Raw genomic sequence first — 24,511 nt, 5'->3', positions numbered from 1 at the left:
GACTTTGGTGGAGTGGCACGGAACAGCTGATTGAAGGATTATATATTTGATGTGATATTAATAATGATTACAATATGGTTATATAATAATCGAATGTACATTTTTCCAAACTTCTTAGCATCCCAAATACGCATTTTAGAGGGATGTAGTTAATCACTCAAAGGGATATTTACATATCCATTAATATACAATTAATACAGCAGTGTTAAGATACTTGGATCCTAAGACCTCTACTTCTATAAACCATAAATTATCTAGTTATCTAAGACACTTTAGTAGCAACACAATATCATGTGTGTGCCCCTGAAAGTTCACTGTTAGACCGCTGGATAAGTGAACAAAATGATCACAGCTTTGTGGAGCATGAGCTATTTTTTGAGGAAGCACAGAACCTCTACCCAAACAAAACATGTACTCCTGGCTCCCAACAAGTGGGAGGGACAAAATCCACTCTCCTGGTGGTTTTCACATAAATGTCTTGTGGCAGATGCCACATCAAGCCAGGCCCTAAAAAAAAAAAAAAAGGCCCTGTAATCAGAGATTCTTTCAGCTAACTTGGGGGCATATTAGCAAGAACCTCGTTAAAATTATCGCTTTTTTAAATAATGGGATTGCTAATATGCGTTATAGAATTCCAATAGAAGTCCAGGTTAGATGCCCTGCACATCTAACCTGGGCTTCTATTGAAATTCTATAACACATGTTATCAGCCCCATTATCGCCGTTTTTTCCTGCCGCTAAAACGGCGATGATTTTACTGAGATTCTTGGTAATATGCCCCTTGATATGTACTGACAAATCAAACAGGTCTGGCATTTGCAGACAATAGTAATATGAGTTTGTAAAAGAGGTAAAGGCATATTATCAAGCAGGGCGTTAAAAATTATCACAGTTTTAGTAGCAGAAAACTGCTGCCGATAATGGGCTTGATTATATGGCCTTGTGAATTCCAATAGAAACCCATGTTCTGGTGTGAACATGGGCTTCTATTGGAATTCTCCAGGGCATATTATCAAGCCCATTATCACCGCTTTTGCAGCAGTTTTCTGCCGCTAAAACAGCGATAATTTTAATGCCCTGCTTGATAATATGCCCCGTAGAGTGTTGCATATTTCATGTTTGTAAGTATGTTAATTACACCAACCTACATATACATATATATGTACATTGCAGTTCTGGAAAAGGTAGTATGGTCTTTTGATCTAATAAAGGAAACATTGGCTATTCGATCTCCATTTTTGTCAAACCTTCCGGTATTAGGGTTTCACCAGTGCATCCAGGCCAATAGCACGCAATCTAATATGATATGTGGGCCAATGAAAATAGTTCTAATATTTATGAATATATTTGAAAATATCCGATTTGAAATCACTATAGTGTGGGGCATGTAAGTTTGTTTGGTGTGCAAAGATTATATGAAATAATGCGAAATTACTCAAAATGCAAATCTGGAAATTGTGATGGAAGGATGCACTATGCACGTCACTCTAAAACACATGTGACGCAAACAAGAGCCGCTGGGGTCCTATCTTATAGCATTGCTTCTGTGCTCCTGCAACAGGATGTTTTTACCTGAGTGACCCCCAAGTACGCCATGTGGCATAATGCCTGAATTTCACATAGAAACTGTATCACAAAACTGAGGACATTTTACGAATTATGCCGGTGTAATTGAAATGTTGTCCTGGCCTGAATTTAAACCAGGGTGTAGCTAGAAAGGGCAAACATTAGCTGCCACTGTGGTCAGACTGCATAGTTCTGTGTGTTCGGCTTTGCTTTCAGTAAGCCCCTGCTTTGCCTCAAGGGTAAATGTTAAACTAAGTATTTTAAATTGCCATGCATCAGGTAATATTGTTCCCTTGATCATGACATCATATACCTGAACTGCAAAAGGAAAGTTTTCGTGATTGTCCCTTTGATACAGGGTATTTTGGTAAGATAGTCTCCCTGGTGAGCAGTGCAGTGTGTATGGAATTCAGTTCACTGTGGGGTAAGTTAGTGATCTTTGGATGCTGTGGCTTCAGGTGGGTTTGTGCCCTTATGGTGCAGTGTGGTAGGTTATTATTGTCTTTATGAATCCGTGCAATATGGTATGGTGTATTTGTAATGCGGGAGATACGGGTCATTTGGATGCAATATACTTTAATCGGTGTCCCTTGCATGAAGTGCATTATGGTTAGTTACTATCTCCTCGATGCCATACGGTGTCAGGGGCTAGTGTTCCTAGAATTCAACAGAGTAGTACCCGTAGAATGCACTGCAGTGTGGTGGGTTAGTTTCCTTAACAAGCATTGTTTTGGGATACTGTCTCCTGGTTGTTATTTTTAAGATTGGGATTGATTCCTTTCTCAATGACCCAGTGCATTGTGCTGGTTTAGCATTTGTAAGCTGCAGACTAGCAAGGGGTTATTGTCTCCAGAGTCAAGTGTAGTGCCATGGCTTCCCCACAGCACAGTGCTGATTGGCGGATTAGTCTCTTCAGGATGTGGTGAGGAGTGATGGGTATGCCTTGAGGATGCCATGTTGTAGGGTGATCTGGTGTCCCTATGGTGAAGCGGCATAGGTTAGTTTCCTATGATGCAGTGTAGAGCACTGTGATTGATTTCTTTGGGTGTAGTGGAGTGTGGTGCATGTGTGCCACCTTACAGCTGAGTTGTAATTTAGAATTAGATGCAGTATGGCGATTACTTCTCCAAGCAGGCAGCGCAGTGTGATCTTAGTGCCCCTGTGAAGCAGTGAAGTTTGGTGTTCTATCATCCTAAGGGGCATTGCAATGGGTTACTATCCCATGGAAGCAGTAGAAGGACGTGATGGGCGATCTGTAGGAGACAGTATTCTGTCACTAGGGTGCAGTGGGACAGTGAAAATAAAATAAGAGAGTGAGTTTAGGAAAAAATAGAAAAACAGGAAGATGTTAAGAAATGTGTGGATGAAAAGAAGAAACACCGAAAAATAAAAGAGGATTGAAAGACAGGTAAATATTAAATGTAGAAATACACCAGAAAAAGAAAGAAGAAGGTAAGAATGATCAAGCAGATTGAAAGTCAAATTAAACATTTCTTTACAAGAGTGAAAAAAAGAAAGGAATAATGGACTGAATGAAAGAAACAAGAGAAAATGAAAGGAATAAGGACGAAAGAGATACCAGAGAAAGAAGTAAAGTAGGAGGAGGGTTAAATAACAAAGCACCGTGTAACAGAAAGCCAATCCAGATACACTTAAAGGCAGTCAATGGGGTGTACATGGTGACATTGAGAAACTATTGGGGAGTGGAACACACGGTGGAGACCGGTGAAAAGAAGCTTAAGAAAAAGAAACGCAAAAAGACTCTTACCGGAGAGCAGTGAAAAGCATGCAAAGTAGCATTAGATCTGGAGTAGAAACAGTAGTTTGGGAGCAATAAAATAGCAACAGAAAGACTGAGTGATGAGAGAGATAGGCAGAGAATCAGATGAGAGCCAGGTTATGTAAATGGAGGTTAGAGAAACAGAAATAGAGGTGTTTAAATAAGGGAAGGGCGATATTGGAGAGAAACTCTAAAGTTGATAGGAAAGTGATCCAAGGAGAATGTGACATTGGCATTCTATGCACTTAGGGAGCATGTGTTATCAATCGGCCGAAGACTTAGGTGCATATTTACAAGCCCCTATCTCCACCGGCGCGTCATTTTTTTTGATGCTCCAGTGGCGTAGCTCCCTTTTCAATATTTACACTGTGTGGCTTAATGCTACCTTGTAAATATGGCCCTTTCTACCGCAGTCCTCTGTGGCAAAGGGGCGTGCAATGGGCATTGCAGTGGGTGTTCCACTGCAACACCCATTGTTTTTCAACACTGTCCCAGATTTACAAGGAGGTGTGAATCTGCGGCAGCGCCAAAAACGAATGCCATGTAAGAGCATGCGTTAGTGCCTGCCTACGACATGATAGTTGTATGCCTAGGAAAACATGGCGGCCGCGAGCTAGAGCGGTGCGCTCGTCATTGACGAAGCTCCTGCCGACATGCCGACATGCACCAGTAGTTGAGGTAGCTGCATCGGTCACCTCGGACCGCGGGAGTTGGAAATGCAGAGACGCTAATTGCCACGGAAAGATATCGAGCTAGAGTGGTGGTTTGGTGGTTTGGAGCAGGCTTACGAGCCGAGTACAGGCGAGAAAGACAGGTGGAGTTCCGTAGACCGCAGGGCGTTGAGTTCAGCTGCCGCTGCCGTTCGGAGAGCGGTGTGCGCCGATCAGGTGTGCAGGCGTGCAGGCTCAGGATCAGCAGGGAGGAGAGAGAGTGAGTGAACCAGCAGGGCGTTGAGTTCAGCTGCCGCTGCCGCTGAGCCGTTCTGAGAGCGGCAGGCGGAATCCCGGGAGCCCGCGGCACTTCGTGGTCGCGCTAAAACCCGTTTTCAGGAAACAGAAGAACTTGGGACACGGAGCTCCTGAGGCTCGCGGGCAGAGTGCAGGTTAGTGTGGCAGATATATTTTGCTTTCTCTTTTGAGATACTGAGACCTGCCTGGAGAGTGTGAAGAGGGGAGTAGGCTCAGACACGGGCCAGGTCGGGCTCTGCATGCGGGATTGAGACGTGTTGCTCTCTTGCTGGACCTAGAAAGAGACTGAGAAAGAGACTGAAAGGACAGTGATAGCAGTGGCCCGCCATTTGGCCAGCCTGGGTTCTTCGAAAGTAACAGAACAATACCAGCGCTGCATTGAAAATATAAGTGAATACAAGTGGATAGAACTGCCAATGTGTTGGGGGCAGCTTCTTATCTCTGCACCCTATCGTTGGGGCGACGCAGCCGTGGAGCTCCGAAAAAGCAGAAGGGCAGCAGCATACAGCGTCTCTACAAAAAGAGCGGCAACAAATACCTGGTGCGGTAAGGGGGTTCAGCAGAGGGGGAGTGCTTTGAGAGGTGAGGTTCAGTTTACTGATAACCAGGACCCTATAGATATACAGGGGTGCCTCTCCTTGCAGAGGTTAGACTCAACACCTAGAGTCTATAGATTTAATGCACAATCTCAAACCTCTAGCCAGACATTGAGCGAGTCCTCATATATAACAACCGCCAGAACCCTGGGGAAGCGGAAAGCTAAAGGGAAAGGAAAAGGCAGCAATAAAGATAAAGAATCAGTCGCCCCTACAGGTCCTAGAGATACAGGCCAGACGCAAGTAACAGAAAGAGGCCCAGGAGAGCAGCCCCCTACAGACTCAGAGCCGGAATCTGAGCACGAGGCTGTACTTGATACATTACAACCCCCTGTCTTAAGGATATCGAAAAGGGGTAAGCAACATCAGTTACGGTACACCGCTCCGAAAGAGCTACCGCATAAAGCTAGTCTGAGTAAAGGGGGTCCTAAAACAAAAGCTTGTAAAATCTCCCGAATCACACCCTCACTGAAGTCTTACATTAAGGTCCTCCCCCAGGTCTTAAATATAAATCAAGAGTCCCAGAAATCTTCTTGCACACAAATTGAAGAGATTGGACTTACAATTACTTCTACATCTCCTACATCTTCTACAACTATTCTTAGTAATCTGAGAGATAAGGAAGGAGAAGTATTAGAGGTGGGAGAGCCAGCTAAAGGAGCAGAGATGGGGGACCCAGTAGAACGAGTCGTAAATGCAACTTCCCTCCCAGACCAGCAAGCTCTCACCGAAGGAGCGGGAAGCGAGAAAAAAGACTCAGAACAATGCAGTGGGGGTTGCGAAGATAATGGCAGCGACGATACTATCCAAGCCATACTTCTCAGTATGAGGGAGGAGATAAGAAATGGGTTTGAGGAGTCAAAGAGATGTTTTGAGGAGTCCAGACACACTCAATCAGAGATCCGCACAATGTGTGAAAACCTAGAGTCTAAAGTAGACGGTCTCTCATTGAGAACCGGAGGCCTAGAGAATAGTGTTGAAACCCTCAAGGCAAAACTGGAGTTTGCTGAGGGGAAGATTCAGACATTACGACGGGAGGGTGATATAGTCAAAGAGAGGGTCGAGACCCTCGAAAATTTCTCTAGAAGGAACAACCTGAGGCTCCTAAAAATACCAGAGGGAAAAGAAGGAGGAGATTTAAAGAATTTTGTTGCAACCACACTAAAAGACTCTTTAAAACTGGATGAACCCCTGTCCGAAATAGAAACAGATATTCAGAGGGTACACCAGGATCCTTTCTGCCTTAAACCGGGCAGAGATAAACCAAGGAAGATTCTGGTAAATGTCTTAACATTCTTTGAAAGAGAAGATCTTGACTACAGCCTTGAAAGTCAAAACTCTGAAAGCCTTAGATTTCTCTTTTGATGTGAGATCAGACCTGTCCAAAACCACACTGGACAGGCAGTGGGAACTAGGTCAACGGATGGAAAAGTTCAGAAGCCTAGGAGCTACTGTTCAAATGAGATTTCCCGCCTTTCTAAGGATAATGTACAATAATAAAATGTACAATGTCAAGTCCCCCCTTGAAGCTGACGAGTTACTTGTTACTATTAGTGAAAACGCAAACCCCCCGGATTGCGTATAAATTTTTTATTTTTTTTTTTTAAATATGTATATGTGTATATATATATATATATATATATATATATATATATATATATATATATATATATAAATATAGAGTAATCTGTTAACTAAGTTAAATGAGTTAAGGAAGGAAAAAGGGAAAAAAAAAAAAAAAAGGGGGGGAAATAATGCGGGAAAATAAATAAAAGAGGGATAGGGAGAATGGAAAAGGGAAAAAAAGGAAAGGAAAGGAAAGGAAAAAAGAAAAAAAAAGGGGTGTTAAGAGAAAATAATAAAGGGAAAGATAGAAGGAAAAAAAAAGGAGAGGAAGAAGAGGGAAAGGAAAGAAAAAAAAAGAGGAAAAAAGAAGGGAGAAGGGTAAGGGGAAAAAAAGAAAAAAAAAAGATATAATTAAAAGAAAAATGGGAAGGGAAAGGGGGAAAGAAAAGAAAAAAAAAGAAGAAAAAAATAAAAATAATAAATAAATACATAAAAAGAGGGGAAAAAGGAAGGGAAAGAAGGAAAAAAAAACACATAACTATTAACACTTGGGTGAGGGAACATAATTTAGGTGATAAATAATTAATTACGTATTAACTTGGGAAGCTTACTATAGTTTTTAATCCCCAGTATATTCATTCTCAAAAATTTGGGTTTTTTCTTTGTGAGCTACTAGGCTGCAATGGCGCCTATCTTTAATTCCCACACCATCGCCTAAATCCTATCCTTGGTTATTTGAGGATCATCAATAGCAATAGTATGTAATAATAAAACTACTACATAAGGGATTTAAAATACGGCTCATGAACCACCACTGCTCATATTTTAAGCATAATGACCGATAAGATAGATATCAGGGCATGGTGCAGGAATACGTCAGAGACGACAAGCTGGCAATACATCACGCCAGAGTAAGTTGGGGGGGGGTTTCCACGCCAGAGTAAGTTGGGGGGGGGGGTTTCCACGGGAGGGAGGGGTGGGAAGGGAAAGGCAAAAAATAAAAGTCCTCATAAACCGAATTCTACAATCACGAAGAATATGGATCCAACAGTGTTTCAAAGTGTCTGTTTGGCCAAAATAGAAAGAGATATAGTTAATGACAGGTACTCCTGCAAAAAAAGTATTTGGGTTGAGGGTCTGGAATCCATGTTAAAAATTAATGTCAGATATTAAATTCCTATCCTGGAATGTAAATGGTCTGCGTGTTAGGGCTAGGAGAAATAGAATTCTACAATATTTACGAGATTCACCCGCGCAGATCATTGCAATCCAGGAAACACATTTGAATAAACAGGAAACCACAGATATACTTAAAAAGCTCAATTGGGTTGATAAATTTATAACTACGGACCATAACACCAGTATTCGTGGCATTGCCATAATTTTCAAAAAAGCAGCAAGGGCCCAGATTACCAGTTGGAAAACAGATGCGAGCAGCAGATGGTTGATAGTCAATGCTCAATTACACTCGAAGGGGGTTACCATTATCAGCTACTATGGTCCTAACCAGGACGACCCTTCCTATTTAAACATCCTGCAGAACCATCTGATTACCTGTTCAGATCCCATAATATGGGTTGGGGATTTCAACCTTGTTCTAGATCCAAAATTAGACAAATCTCCTACCTCCAGGGCTGTTGCCCATAGTAATATGAGGGATACACTGCTTAGATGTATGTTGAATCTTGGCTTAATAGATCTATGGAGACAAAGGGCTGGCAAGGTTATGGGAGTCTCCTACCACAATTACAAATATAGACATAAATCACGAATTGATTATGCTCTATTCAGCCACTCTATTAAAGATCAGGTCAGAAGTATAACATATCTACCTCTACACCTGTCAGATCATTCTGCTATCTTCTTCTCGATAAAATTAGAGCAGAAACTCACTCATTCATCTTGGTCCTTTGACCGAACAATTCTATTGGAGGAAGAGGAGAAAGATTATTTGACACAGGAAACTGTCTCCTTTCTAGAACAAAATATAGGCTCTGCCTCTCCGGTCATGGTATGGGAGGCTTGGAAGGCCTTCATCAGGGGCTGTATTACAGGTAGGGCCTCATATAGGAGAAAGAAATATGAAGAGGCAATCCGTCACATAGAGCAAGAACTGACTCACCTAGAATCATCAGACCAGCTCCCCTCAGACAATCAAGAGGAGAAAATAGAACTAAAAGCTAAGCTAGACACATTACTGCAGGAGAGGATAAACAAACGATGGCAGGCAAGCAAACTTGCGCATTATGAATATGGTGAATCTGCAGGAAAACTGCTTGCCTGGAAAATTAAAACAGACCAGTCTAGAAACTTCATTAAAGAGGTGAGGGTCGCTGGGGAAGCCAATAGTAGGTCAAAGGATACGGCCATTGGGGAGGCCTTTAGTAAGTTCTTCCAGAATATATATACAGAGGAACTTAAAGTCAATATTGATGAAAGGAACGAATGGTTGAACAACATAATTCTTCCGGAATTGGAAAGCTCCCAAACTGAAAATATTGACAAAGATATAACGGAATTAGAGGTCTCTAATACTATCAAGCAACTATCACAGGGCAAAGCCGCAGGACTGGATGGTCTCCCAGGAGAATGATATAAGGTACTTAACTCTACTCTTACCCCAGTCCTTACGAGCCTCTTTAATGACATAATGATTAGAGGGGTGGCACCACCAAGCTCCTGGGGCGAAGCTAATATAGCCTTAATATTAAAAACAGGCAAGGACCCAGCTGAGTGTGGATCATATCGCCCAATTTCGCTCCTCAATAATGATTATAAGATTTTTACCTCTATTTTGGCTGCGAGATTGGGAACCGAGATTGGGTCAATTATCCACCCTGACCAAAAGGGGTTTCTCAGAGGCCGGCAATTGGCCGACTTAACTTATGACTTGGTGGGAGCCGCGGATATTGCCTCAACCTTTGGCCTACCCCTGGCCATCATGACCCTCGACGCTACAAAAGCGTTCGACAGGGTAAATTGGGAATACTTGAATCTAATAATGAATAAATTCCACCTGGGCCCAAACTTCTGTAGGACCATAGGTTTATTATACAACAACCCTAGAGCATCCTTACTAATAAATGGCACGTGAACAAGCCCTTTTAAAATTAGCCGAGGAACAAGGCAGGGCTGTCCATTATCCCCACTTCTTTTTAATTTATATGTAGAACCATTTGCACAATGTATCAGGGAGGATACCAACATTCCACACTTTACTTTCTCGGGCTGGGAAAAGAAGATTGGCCTTTATGCCGATGATATACTCATCTATACAATTGATCCCGTGATGGCATTCCCCACGATTATTAAAAAAGCAGAGGATTTTGGAAAATTTTCGGGATACAAAATAAATGCAGGGAAAACAGAAATTATGGTCTGGAATATTTACAACCTCCAACTCCCGGTAAAATCCTCAATAAGGTATTTGGGAATCACAATAACTAAAGATCTAGAACACTTGGCCCAAAACAACTTAGCCCGTATCTCCCGAGAATCCCAAATCTTGATGAAAGCCTGGTCCTTCCTCCCGCTTACCATCTACGGGAGAACTAGCTTGATAAAAATGAGTATTCTCCCGAAATTCACTTTTATCTTTAATTCCATCCCGTTAGTATTTGATACTAAACAGCTTGCAAAATGTCAGCAAAACATTAATTCATTTATTTGGGGATACAAATCCAGTATATTAGCCTGGAAAAAACTGAGAAGGAGAAGAGAAAAAGGGGGGCTTGCATTGCCAGACCTGGAATACTACGCCTGGGCATTTCATTTGTCCCACTCCAGGATGTTACTAAAGGCCCCCTGGGAAAATGCAAATGGGCTTATGTACAAGGCTATGTTATTGGGTTCGGAACTTCCAGTGAACGGCTTTCTCTTCAAGTTCGGCCATCAGAAGTTTTTCAAAAAAATTAGATTGAAGACATTGCTGGGCATTTTAAAAGAATGGTCTCAAATAAAAGCCAAGGCCGGGATAGGATACCTATCTGAACATGCCCCGATCTGGGACTTACCTGGGCTAGCATCACAAGAAGCCAACACAGCTAAAAGAGTCCTTTTAGACGCAGGTATCACAAAGTGGGGCGATTTGTTGGTGGAAAGAGCAATCATGGACTGGGATATATTCAAGTTCAAGGTAACATCATCACTCTCCTGGATAGTATATTTACAATTAGGTAGCTGGATTCGGGCCCAAGCTAAGAAGAAAGGAATGATGGGAGAGGAGAGTTCATTAGAAAATATCCTAGTTGAAAGACCTGCGGGAAAAAAGGAAGTCGCACTTTTTTACTGGCATATCATAGAGGATGGAGAGCAAGATCTTAACCTCCCGAAAAAACTTTGGGGAGTGGAGGAGGAACTACATATAGAGGACATCTGGGAGGAATCTTTTACCCTCCTCTACAAAATCATTAAGCCAGCATGGCTGAGGCGCAATCATTTTTTCACACTTCACAGAGCGTATTACTCTCCTAAACGCTTGTCGAAATTTCAACCCGGGAAGTGTTGTGGCAAATGCTCTTTTCCAGCAGCCTCAGATCTACATATGTTTTGTGAATGCCCGAACATTGTCACCTTTTGGCACGAAGTCAGAACTACACTTGAATCTATTCTCGGATTATCTATCCCGTGTTCATGGTCTTTAATCATTTTCGGACTAAATGAAAACATCAAGGGATTAGAAAGGGATTTTCTGTTTTATGCCATCTTACTGGCAAGAAGAGAGATCTGCAAAAACTGGGTTAACATAAACCCCCCATCGCATGTAGAGTGGCTATCTTCATTATATGCAACATCAAAACTGGATTTATCTAGAACATGCAGTTCTCGATCTCTGATATTTTGGGACTTTCTGATCAATTGGAGAAGGGATAGTTAGCCAACTCGGGGGTTTTTTTTTTCCCCGGGTCCGATGATTAGGCCTAAAATCTCTCTGTCCAAAAGGGTGGTACCGTAAAGATATTGGGCAACTGGCCGAACTGGTCTGAAGGGAGAACATCTGTCCAAGCTCAGCCGGCGACATTGAGGCGGTCCCTCTGGGCACCTGGAGCTTAGTATTGGGCTTCCAAGGGGCTACGGGGGGTCGGACCTCGTGCCTGTGCGGAGTGGAGCGCAGTTGGATCGAGTCTATGGCTAATGAGGACAAAAAAAAAAAAAGAGCATGCGTTAGAATGGCACACTAGGAGAAATGCTTTTATTTCTCCTCATTTTTGATTTTTCTATGTTTGCTGCATTCTGCAGCACATATAGAAAGAGCAAAAATAAATTAATGGTTGTTTATGTGCAGGAAGGTGTCCCTTCCTGCACATAAACAATTGTTAAATAATTATGATTTGATACTTCCATGTGTGCTGCAGAATGCAGCACTCATAGAAGTAACAAATAGCCATTATGGATTGTTTATGTGCAGGAAGAGACACCTTATCAGGAATATGTTCTGCTCTAGCATAAATAAATGCGAGTTTGATTGCCTAGGCTCAATACTTACGGCTCCATTGGAGATAAACTCTTGGCCTGGAGATTAGTCACTCGTGTCTGCACTTATATACTCATGCACGTAACGTGCTTGTGTGGACCATGTACCTCGTGATGGGTCTGTTGTCCTAGCAACCATAACAAGGGGGTGGGGCTAAGCAATAGGATTACAGGTCGCCTTTGCAAGGGATGAAAACTGAAATAAAATAAAGTCAGTACGTGGCTGTGCTTGTGTAGGTCTGAACGGAACGGGGGTTTCTGAAAAAAGAAGGACACCATATGTCACTGAACAGGAGATGCACTTATGAGACTATGCACATTTTCGGTGGCAAGAGGATCGTGCAGGGTGGGGCCCGTGTGGGGCCACATTGTAACCATGCTCTGATGTAATAATACGAAAGGCCATGTGTAGTGTGGGCTACAACCGCCCTAGCCTCGCATGTGGTAAAATGTGTTGTAGAAGTGAAATAATGTCTACGTTGAAAGTCAATCACAAAACTAGGAATAAGATAAACTTGTATTGAGTAAAGGCAAAGTGTTACATTGAGACATGAGAAATATCAGGCTGTCATCATTACCCAAGTAATAGCAAATGCGTGTAGCAACAATCTCGGTGTGTATATAAGGCTAGACACCATATGGTGCTGGTTAAAACCAAAGATTCTTTAAGATGTAGTTCAAAGCCAGAAAGTAGTATGAGGTTAGAGTCAAAGAGTAATTGCTTGACACCAGTTCTCAAGGCTATTAAGTCCATGAGTGACTCAGTCCACACAATCAATTCATCTCAGTTCATTGACCATTAGCTGGCATGTTAGATTTCTTCCCCTCGGGTCAGGTGTCAATTGCTCATTCCTTTGCCATATGATCTCTTCAGTGGTGTGCTGTTGTTGGAAATGCTCTTCCATTGGAGCACCTGTTATGCTGCAGTTAATGTGGCTTCTATGGTGTAGGATCTGGTTCTTGACCTTTTGTGTGGTATGCCGGACATAGTTCTTAATACAGGGATACCAAGGGGCCGATTCCGATCCGGAAAAAAAATCCGCCGTACGATTCGTATTTGTAGCCAAATCCGTACGAATGGGAAACTACCGTGCGACCTGCGTAGTACGATCCATTTTCGCCGTTTTCCGTACGAATCTCAGCGAACCGTACAAACCACAGTCGAACACCCGTACGAATTAGCATCGGAAATCCTACTGTACGATTTGTAAACATGCCGTACAACCACACTAGTACGATCCAGTTCGGAAAGCCTGTACGCGATTTGTACGGCCCTAAGTAGTCGCGCATAAAGAATGATTCGTACGGAAATCATCGCCTCACAGCAAGCGGCATCAACACATACCACCGGTCTACCCCTCGATGAAGCGAACGCGACCCCCCCACCCGCCATTGGCCCGTACAAGTCACCCGCACGCACAAATACGACACGCACACACCCCGATCAAGCCTACACGAACCTCCCCACACCTCCAACGGCCCGTACAAGTCACCCGCATGCACAAAAATGACATGCACACCCCCCCTCAAGCGACCGCGAACCCCTACACCCCCAACGGCCCCTACAAGTCACCTGCACGCACAAATACGACACGCACACACCCCGATCAAGCCTACATGAAGCCCCCCACAGCACCAACGGCCCGTACAAGTCACCCGCACGCACAAAAACGACATGCACACCCCACCTCAAGCGACCGCGAACCCCTACACCCCCAACGGCCCATACAAGTCACCCGCACGCACAAATACCACACGCACACACCCCGATCAAGCCTACACGAACCCCCCCACATCCCCAACGGGCCATACAAGTCACCCGCACGCACAAAAATGACACGCTCACCCCCGCTTAAGCGACCGCAAAACCCTACACCCCCAACGGCCCGTACAAGTCACCCGCACGCACAAATACGACATGCACACACCCCGATCAAGCCTATGCGAACCCCCCCACACCCCCAATGGCCTGTACAAGTCACCCGCACGCACAAAAACGACATGCACACCCCTCTCAAGCGACCGCGAACCCCCCCACACCCCCAACGGGCCGTACAAGTCACCCGCATGCACAAAAATGACATGCACACCCCCCCTCAAGCGACCGCGAACCCCTACACCCCCAACGGCCCCTACAAGTCACCTGCACGCACAAATACGAAACGCACACACCCCGATCAAGCCTACATGAAGCCCCCCACACCACCAACGGCCCGTACAAGTCACCCGCACGCACAAAAACGACATGCACACCCCACCTCAAGCGACCGCGAACCCCTACACCCCCAACGGCCCATACAAGTCACCCGCACGCACAAATACCACACGCACACACCCCGATCAAGCCTACGCGAACCCCCCCACACCCCCAACGGGCCATACAAGTCACCCGCACGCACAAAAATGACACGCACCCCCCCGCTTAAGCGACCGCAAACCCCTACACCCCCAATGGCCCGTACAAGTCACCCGCACGCACAAATACGACATGCACACACCCCGATCAAGCCTATGCGAACCCCCCCACACCCGCAATGGCCTGTACAAGTCACCCGCACGCACAAAAACGACATGCACACCCCACCTCAAGCGACCGCGAACCCCTACACCCCCAACGGCCCATACAAGTCACCCGCACGCACAAATACCACATGCACACACCCCGATCAAGCCTACGCGAACCCCCCCACACCCCCAACGGGCCGTACAAGTCACCCGCACGCACAAAAATGACACGCACACCCCCGCTTAAGTGACCGCAAACCCCTACACCCCCAACGGCCCATACAAGTCACCCGCACGCACAAATACGACATGCACACACCCCGATCAAGCCTATGCGAACCCCCCCCACACCCCCAATGGCCTGTACAAGTCACCCGCACGCACAAAAACAACACGCACACCCCCCTCAAGCGACCGCGAACCCCTACACCCCCAACGGCTCGTACAAGTCACCCGCACGCACAAATACGACACACACATACCCCGATTAAGCCTATGCGAACCCCCAACACCCCCAAAGGCCCGTACAAGTCACCCGCACGCACAAAAACAACAAGCACACCCCCCTTAAGCAACTGCAAACCCCTACACCCCTCAACGGCCCGTACAAGTCACCCGCACGCACAAATACGACACTCACATACCCCGATCAAGCCTACGTGAACCCCCCCACACCCTCAACGGCCCATACAAGTCACCCGCACGCACAAATACGACATGCACACACCCCGATCAAGCCTACGCGAAGCCCCCCACAACCCAACGGCCCGTACAAGTCACCAGCACGCAAAAAAACGACACGCACACCCCACCTCTAGCGCCCGTGAACCCCTACACCCCCATCGGCCCGTACAAGTCACCCGCACGCACAAAAACGACAAGCACACCCCCCTTAAGCAACTGCGAACCCCTACACCCCCAACGGCCCCTACAAGTCACCCGCACGCACAAATACGACATGCACACACCCTGATCAAGCCTACGCGAACCCCCCCACACCCCCAATGGCCCGTACAAGTCACCCGCATGCAGAAAAACGACACGCACACCCCCCTCAAGCGACCGCGAACCCCTACACCCCCAACGGCCTGTACAAGTCACCCGCACGCACAAATACCACACGTACACACCCCGATCAAGCCTACGCGAATCCCCCCACACCCCCAACGGGCCGTACAAGTCACCTGCACGCACAAAAACGACACGCACACCCCCCTCAAGCGACTGCAAACCCCTACACCCCCAACGGCCCCTACAAGTCACCCGCACGCACAAATACGACACGCACACACCCCGATCAAGCCAACACGCACACCCCACCTCAAGCGACCACCAACCCCTACACCCCCAACGGCCCCTACAAGTCACCCGCACGCACAAATACGACATGCACACACCCCGATCAAGCCTACGCGAACCCCCCCACACCCCCAACGGCCCGTACAAGTCACCCGCACGCACAAAAACAACACGCACACCCCCCTCAAGCGACCGTGAACCCCTACACCCCCAACGGCCCCTACAAGTCACCCGCACGCACAAATACGACACGCACACACCCCGATCAAGCCTACGCAAACCCCCCCACACCCCCAACGGCCCGTACAAGTCACCCGCACGTGCAAAAACGACACGCACACCCCCCTCAAGCGACCACAAACCCCAACACCCCCAACAGCCCCTACAAGTCACCCACACGCACAAATTACAACACGCACACACCCCGATCAAGCCTACGCAAACCCCCCCACACCCCCAACGGCCCATACAAGTCACCCGCACGCACAAAAACGACACGCACACCCCCCTGAAGCGACCGCGAACCCCTACACCCCCAACGACCCGTACAAGTCACCCGCACGCACAAATACGACGCACACACCCCGATCAAGCCTATGCGAACCCCCCCACACCCCCAACGGCCCGCACAAGTCACCCGCACGCACAAAAACGACACGCACACCCCCCCTCAAGCGACCGCAAACCCCTACACCCCCAACGGCCCGTACAAATCACCCGCACACACAAAAACGACACGCACACATAACGCGAACCCCTAAACAAGCACAAGGACTTTGCAAACCAGTCGCACAACAACAATAAACATGTCTCCTGTGTACACACCATTGAGAAACAATGTCCTGGCCACATACAAGCAGCCAAACAGAGGGAAAAAGTCACCCCCCCCATATAACACACACACCACCAATTTAAACTAAGCCACACCCACAAATGGACCAATAAAAGGGTCCACACATACAACCCAACATCCTTTGCAACATACCTTTTTGCAAAAGGAAGAGCCTGCCAGCACATCACCTACTGCACCCATTAACCTGCACACATTCAACCTATCACATCTACACCCACACCACCCCCTTCACAATCAGACACACATACCCTCTTCCATACACACCATCACCCTCTCAATCACAAACACCCCACACCATGACCACACCAAAGAATCCAAAGTTCACTAACCCGGAAAATGAGATCCTTACAGATGAAGTCATCAGAGTGGAGCCGCAGCTGTTTGGCGCATTGGTCAGACAGACCAGCATAGCTGAAAAAACTCGCAGGTGGGTGAAGATCGCTGACAAGGTCAATGCTGTTGCACCCATCAGGCGCACCAGGCAGGAATGCCAGTCCAGGTGGTATGATCTGCGGAGGATGGTCAAGAAGAAGATGGACCAGGACTACGCCTCTGCACACCACACTGGAGGTGGTGGTCCCCGCAGACCTCCAGTAAACCAGCCCTGGGAGGAGAAAGTCATGGCCCTGCTGCCACCGGTGGGAGTACATGGAATAGAAAGAGCCGCTGAGCCTGATGAGTATACAAAAAAAACATGTAATATGGGTGGACTTACAACAGTGAACAGCAGTATGGGGGTGGGTGGCCATGAGTCCCAGCAGTGCCCAACAGTATGGGTGTGGGTGGCCATGAGTCCCAGCAGTACACAACAGTATGGGGGTAGTTGCAAGGGGGAGGCTGAAAGGGTGGAAGGTGTAGGGCAGGAGGCTGCTCTCATCCCATATGTCCAAGGTTCACACCCAAGCACCATGCTCAATGCACAGGGAGTGTGAAGTTACAGACAAGATAGTAGACCACAGCTTACCCTAACTTCTCATGTGGTTGACTCACGTTTTGGAGATGCATCAATTGTTGCAACAGTACGGCAGTTAAGCAAGCAAGCGAGCCCAAACCACCTGTCTCTATCCCTCTGTTGCCCTCCTCCCTCTGTCTCTCTCCCTCCCTCTGACTGTCTACCTCTGTCTGTCACCCTCTATCTCCGTCCCCCTCTATCTCCGTCCCCCTCTATCTCCGTCCCCCTCTATCTCCGTCCCCCTCTATCTCCGTCCCCCTCTGTCTCCGTCCCCCTCTATCTCCGTCCCCCTCTGTCTCCCTCTGTCAGTCTCCCTCCCTATGTCTGGCTCCCTCCTCCTGCCACCCTCCTCCCTCTGTATCCCACCCTCAGTTTTCCTCCCTCTGTCACGTCACCCCAGCTCCCTGGGCACACACACAGCTGCACCCGAGCACTTCACAGGTCTATTAAAGACTATAGAGCAGAGTGTCTATGGATGTCTCTTAATTACCAGCAGCAATGTGCTAAGTGCCTGCGACACACCCAGCATTTGCAGGTGACACAGTACTGTCTCAGGACACACAGTTTGTAAAGCTCTGTAGTAGACAATGGGCCCTGGTGTAGGCAGAACAAGGCCCTCCTGTGATCATTGCAAACACAATCACCAGGACAAGGTCAGACATCCTGTGCAGGAACCCACAACCATGATCATGGCAGCATGCTTCATGAGGGCACAGCCAAACCACGAAGGATGGAAGTTTGCAAATCACACTCAAACTACTAGCATGGCCTGTCACACCACCCCTTACAGAAACGTATCCCCTGGGGACATGCAATGGAGTGCTACACTGTCACAATTGTCATGTACCACAACTAAACACTCACTCATATGAATATACATACAACTACAACATGCACAGTGCAGATGCTCTAGTCCATTGTGCCTCTTACACAATGCACTTGCCCCATCTTATGAACGTTGTGGATGCACTTAAGTACCAACATGGACATGGGTATTGCCAAGGTGATGCGTCTCGGACAAGTGCCACTTCCTAAAGCCATGATCTAGAAGTGGGTGTACAGGTCCAGGGGGGTTGTCATTGCTTGACCATCACGGAGCAGCAACAACTATCCAAAGTTGATGAAATTATCCTTCAAAATTTAACTCTCTCTCTCTGACATGAACATGCTGCATCTAAACTCTGTGCATGCTTGACGCAGGCATAAGGATTGACACTGTATCCTGAATGTTGCGTGAAACAGAGCACTGCTGTACATGTGTTGTGCCAGCAAGACAAGAAACAGCAATGGCTGTGTCACTCATTGTCAAGAGAATGGAAGAAGGAAAAAACCCCAGAGTACATGTCAAGTTGCTACCAGTACATACACAACTGAACAATGATAACAATGTTAAGCTTGTGGAACTGTGATGCTGATAATGGATAACAAATTAAGAGGTTTCTGGATAGTGCATTAACTGTGTCTCTCTCTCACACACACACACAGGGCAACGTGTGGAAACCACCCCCAACCAGGGGGGTGAAGGGTCCCAGTCCCAGGCTCAGCAGGACCCTTACCCCACCGACACTCAACTCACTGTGGATGACCCCAACCAACCTGGCTCCTCTGGATCCCAAACCCCTGCAGCAACTGCACCAGCTACATCTGTGCCAACCACTGGACCCATTCCCACCACATCCCAGCAGACAGGTCAGAACCCTGCCCATGATCCACCAGAGAGCCGGTCTGAAAATGAGGGACACCCTTTGGCGGGCACCCTTGAGGTAGCAGACAACATCCACCCTGCCAGCACTCGGGGGTCCCGTCGATCGGATGTGCCCACAAGCGCAGGCCGTGCTCGTGTGAGTCAGGGTGGTGGTAGTGGTGCAAGGCGGAGGCAAGATTCTGGCCAGTCAGCTGCAGGGCCCTGTATGACTGACCCGAGTACCATCCTGGAGGCATACCGGCGGGACACCAGGGAGGTAAGCCAGGTAGTGGAGGCCCTCAACAAGATGAAACAACAGCAGGCTGAGCAACATGCCAGGCAAGAACGACATTATGGACAGGTGGAGGCAACACTGGCTGAGCTCTTGACGGTGCATCGGGATATGAGCCAATCACCACGTCAGATTCCTGGCAACATGCAGCACCCTCACTGTGTGACCAGGCCAGAAACATCAAGGCAAAGTTCAACACCAGCCACAGGGAGGGAGGAGGAGGAGGAACTGTCTGACGTAGCGTCCCATGCATCGGCCATGCCTGCACGTGCGGGTCCCCCAAGGAAGAAGGGTCGTCCACGGCAAAGACGTTGAGAGGCAGTGGGTCATGCACAACTCTCAGGACACCTGACCTGGCATTTTGCCCTTGGGTGCAACAGCATCACCTATCAGACTCTCCCACATGGACTTGCTGGTCACAGTCTGCCCAATGATGCCAAGCACTGTGGCCTGGACTCTGTTGACTGAAACTGTAAGGCATATCATCTCCAGCAGTGAACTTTGGATTCCCCCCCTTTCTGTACAGCACCTGCTCACGTTTCCTGCACAAGATCACCCAATAAATATAAGAAACATCATACGCATTTGTGTACTCATCTTGTACCCACAGTATAAAAAATATGTGTGTGCAAATGTATGAAATGCAAGAGTACGTAACAAACTGCATCCATCCACACACTTGGATCAGAGTCCGGGTGAGGACACACATAGGTCACTATATTCTAACAACAAGATACATGGATGGAAATACACACCTGTGATGGTTAGTAAATGCTGGAGGGGTGTTTGGCTCACAAAATTGCAATTAATGACAGGCACAGGAGAGTCACTTGGAGGTGTATAGAGCAGGGTTAAACAGCTAGGTGTCCACGTTGTGAGTACCTACATCTGTGTCCTCAGGTATGTGAACTATCACCAGCATGCTGCTGTACTGTGGATGTGATGAATGGCGCACAGGCAAAGGGTGGCAGGACAGACTGTGGGCAATGGGCTGTAGCACTCTACACAAGCTCACCTGATTATGTGACCTCCACCTATGGAGCTACAAGTACACAACTGATGTGATGGCTGCAACGCATCCAGAACACCTAGCCACGTCTGACAATTCTCTTCACCAGAACCGCCACATCACACCACACCCAAGAGACGTGGTTATGGTGTGTGTCCCCGGTGGCTACTTCACTGGCTGTGACGGATATGTTGAATAGGTGTGCCAAGGTTGTGTACTGCCACGTTACTGTAGAGAAGGCAAGGTGTGCTGCTGTGGTGTTGACAAGGTAACACTGTACAATATTGTGCTTATGGAAGGTGTGTGTGTGCTGTACGAGGCACATGACCTGGTGGAACGTAGACACACTGTCATGTGGCTCAGCATAGTCTTGCCAGTATGTGTTGCACACACAGGCAGAGAAGATGTGATGGGTGAGTGTGAGGTATTGTGATACCAGGTGGATCATTGTCTGGTGTTCTCTGTGTGTAGGGTGGCTGGAGCATGCTCTACTAATGGATGGAAGGAGGGGTATCCTGTAGGCGTGTGTGGTCCTGGATCTGGCTAGTCTGCGCTGCATTGTGGCTGTGTATGCAGCAGCAGGAATGAGTGAAGATATTACGGCAGAAGGGGTGTGACAACTTGCAAAACAAGCAGATACCACAAGGGCATTGGCAAGCCACTAACTTACATGTGTATGTGAATGCAGGAGTGTCGGCTTCACACTGGGTCACAGCAAATGAAACGACACAGTAATCACCAAAGATCACAGTCACAGGATCAGGCCCCTTAGGGACAAGTGGGGCACAGGACACACAGCAACAGCAGGTGTAGTCTACACGTACTGTGTCCCAAGCTAAACAGCAGCTACACAGCCATCTACCTCATGCACAATATAGTACTTTAGCCTTAACCAACACCATCCATGTTGGCACTGTACACGTAAACACCTATCAACAATGATCTTACATTAGGCCATATATAATACATGCACATAAGAAGGACATGTGCGTCGAGATCAAGGAAGCACCATATTCGGTGGGAATCACACGTCATGCCCAACATGATGATTTAGCTTGGGAGGCCATGGAGCATTATCAAACATACATGGTCAGTGGCATTGGCCAGAAGACAAAAAAAGTCATAGAATGATGTCACCTGTAATGCAGCAGAAACATTCGCCACAAGACTGCCAGGGACTGGCCGCACTTTCCTACATCAGAGTGGTGTGATGCTCAAAGGGTTCCACCTCCAAATAGCCCCTTGGTCTGTGTACAAATAACAGACACAAAAGGGTGATCAGGCGAGGGAAGGAGAGGATGGGAACTGCAGGGAGGGAGACCTGAAACAGAGGCAAACAAGCGTTAGGAGTACTATCTCATGTGACAGACACTACAAATACCCCATGAGATACACTGTACCAGTCACACCTGTGAAGTGTGACGACTGTAGCCAATTTGAAATCACGGATTATGCTATCACATAAGATCAGATGTTGTAACACGGACACATAAAATCTAGGACAGTCTGTTACCCATTTGAATCTTGTGTAACGCTCACAAGCCTGCTACTACACAATGAGATCTATGTGGTAAAAAACGAATTCACAGTGTATGATGATGTCTCCCCTACTCACCTCCCTCTACGTCAGAACCCAGACCATCTGCCTCCCCCCTTTCTGATCCGAAGCCAACGAGATAATCTGCCGGGTACCCCAAGGATCATCCCTCAGCCCGACATTGCTTAACATCTGTAGGAAGGTAGATACCTGACTATGGTTACCCCCAATTTTTTTTCCTGGTGTTTTGCTGGTTTTCTGACTTAGTTGACCTGGGGCCCTGCTATTCAGGGCCCCAGGCCCACTGCGCTCTCTCTCAAATGGATTCCATGTACCTTAGGTACATATCTAATTGGTACTGGGCCACCTTATCAGACCCTGTAACTCAGGGCATAGGTGTTCCCAGGGCCTACTTGGGGCTGCAGCATGTATTATGCCACCCCTGGCTGGCCATCTAAATCTGACACAACTGGCTGCACGACAGCTGGGGCAAGGCGGTGTAATCACCCTTTGCTTTAGATATAGTATACCTATATCTAACCCTAAAATGGACACATAGATTCCTATCAGTCACTCCTACGGCAGGCCTTAACAATCCTGAAGGCAGAGTGCTTGGAATCATGTGAAATGGTGCTCTGGCATGAGCGGAGCCCGTTTGCAGCTTGCAGAACCAAGTCCTAATAGCTGTTCCATGATAACGCATACCATATACTCTTAAGTGCATTATAATCCTCGCGGTTATATGCTAACTCTGGTATGGCTTTATCAAAACATGTCGAGTAAGGTGTCATACGAATTGGAATACTAACCCCTCGCCAATTCTGGCGACGGGGTTAGCATTCCACCCTTCTAGAGGGACACGACATGCATGTAACTGTGAACCCCGGTTAAAGTTAACTCGAGCCTCAGCTCCACAAAATGGATGCTGCCACCACAGACACGAGTCTGACCCTCTACAGCTGGGAGTCCTTCCAGCGAGGGGAGCCTGGACCAAGGGTTTCCTGTCAGGGGCGGTGCTAGCACCATCCAAGACAGGGTTTTGTGTATCCTGGGTAGGCAGGGCTTTACAGGAAGGTGACTGCAAGTGGCACCCCGGTGCTCACTATGCATAGACCACCTAGAACCAGTTCCAGGGGCACACCAGCCCCTGGCCTGGGGAAAGTATGGCATGGGAGAGGGGTGTAACCACCCCCCTTCCTGGTCCCACCCCTAGGGCAGGACCTAGTCGCGTACCCACCCTTTTCTTTAGGATAAAGGCAGGAGCGGGGACCCTTCCAAATTAGATCATCTTTGAATCAAGAAACTACTTTCTACGAAAGGAACTCTCGACTTCTTCTCAAGATTTCTCCCTTGTGGCTAAGGAGTAGTCACCCTGCACCCGCAGGCACCATCTAAGAACACTGCGGTTTGCTGCACGTCCTTCCTCCGGAATCCGACCGACCAGCATGACGAGACCCGGCTTCCCTGGCACCTCTGACCTCTACCTACCTCTACAGCTAAGCTGAGAACCGTAGGTGCGACGAGACCTCGAGGGACTGGCCATCATCAGAACTGCACGACTTCTATCCAGCACGACCGCCGAGGGATCCTCTGCTGAGTGCTTTGGAGTCCGAGAAGCCCCGACCCTGAGCAGCTCCAGCACCGAAGCCCAGCCCCCCAGCATCCACGAGATCTGCGTGGGGCCCTTCTGCTTTTTGCTGCTCACCGCGTTGTCTGGCTACTAGCCCGCTGGCTTGTGGCCTTCCCGACGACGCCCGACGACATCACCACTGCTAGTCTGGTTGCTCCAGACTGGCCCTTGCTCCCTTCCAAAAGAGGAGCACCCCGGACCCTTCTGGTCCACTCCAGACGCCATTTTAGGTCCACCGCGTGGGCTTGAATTTGCCAAGACTTGTTGCCCCAATCCTGGGTCCAGCGACGTCGACAGCATCAACCATCGGGGGACAGCTCGCACCTCCATCCTGGTCGTCGACAACGCCTCCTGGTCCGTGAGACTGCAGAGCCCAGCGTCGCCCACTCACCTTGTTGTGGTGACTTCGCCCGGTGCCATCCTGGTGCCCACACAATCACTGGCTAGTGATTAAGAACTTGGTCCCCTCTGCTTTCAGGTGTCATCCATCTTCGATCCAGGCTTGGATCCATCGAACAATCTTCACTGGTCGCCTGCCAGCAACTCCTTTCAGGCTCCTGGTTCGTCAACGAGGATTCCCGACGTCTTTTCAGACCTATGCAGCCGCAGCCCCTGGGCTAGGTAACTTCGCCATTTCGGTGCCCCAGCATAGCCTCACTATCCAAGGGTCCAGATCCACTTTCGTTTTCAACCTACCTAGTCGGGTTCGCCCGAGAACACTAACTTTTGCTTTTACTAGCCTCCATAGACGTTGTCTCGCATCCCGCGTGAGAGTGCACACTCTGCACCCGAGTCCCCTAGG

General features: G+C 47.8%; 1 long non-coding RNA gene across 1 annotated transcript in view; it reads right to left on the bottom strand.

Annotated features, from left to right (window-relative positions):
• The window catches only part of LOC147747791 (uncharacterized), a 93,867-nt gene that overhangs the window by 41,132 nt on the left and 28,224 nt on the right, over nt 1-24,511 (bottom strand). The window contains exon 2 of the long non-coding RNA XR_015308409.1: nt 21,680-21,863. This is a non-coding gene — a long non-coding RNA (uncharacterized LOC147747791). The remainder of the gene's footprint in view (nt 1-21,679; nt 21,864-24,511) is intronic.

Source organism: Lissotriton vulgaris, chromosome 1_1 (genome assembly GCF_964263255.1).
Source record: "Lissotriton vulgaris chromosome 1_1, aLisVul1.2, whole genome shotgun sequence".
Lineage (NCBI taxonomy): Eukaryota > Metazoa > Chordata > Amphibia > Caudata > Salamandridae > Lissotriton > Lissotriton vulgaris.
Note: the sequence above shows the minus strand (reverse complement) of the source record. Positions and strands in the feature narration are given on the sequence as shown.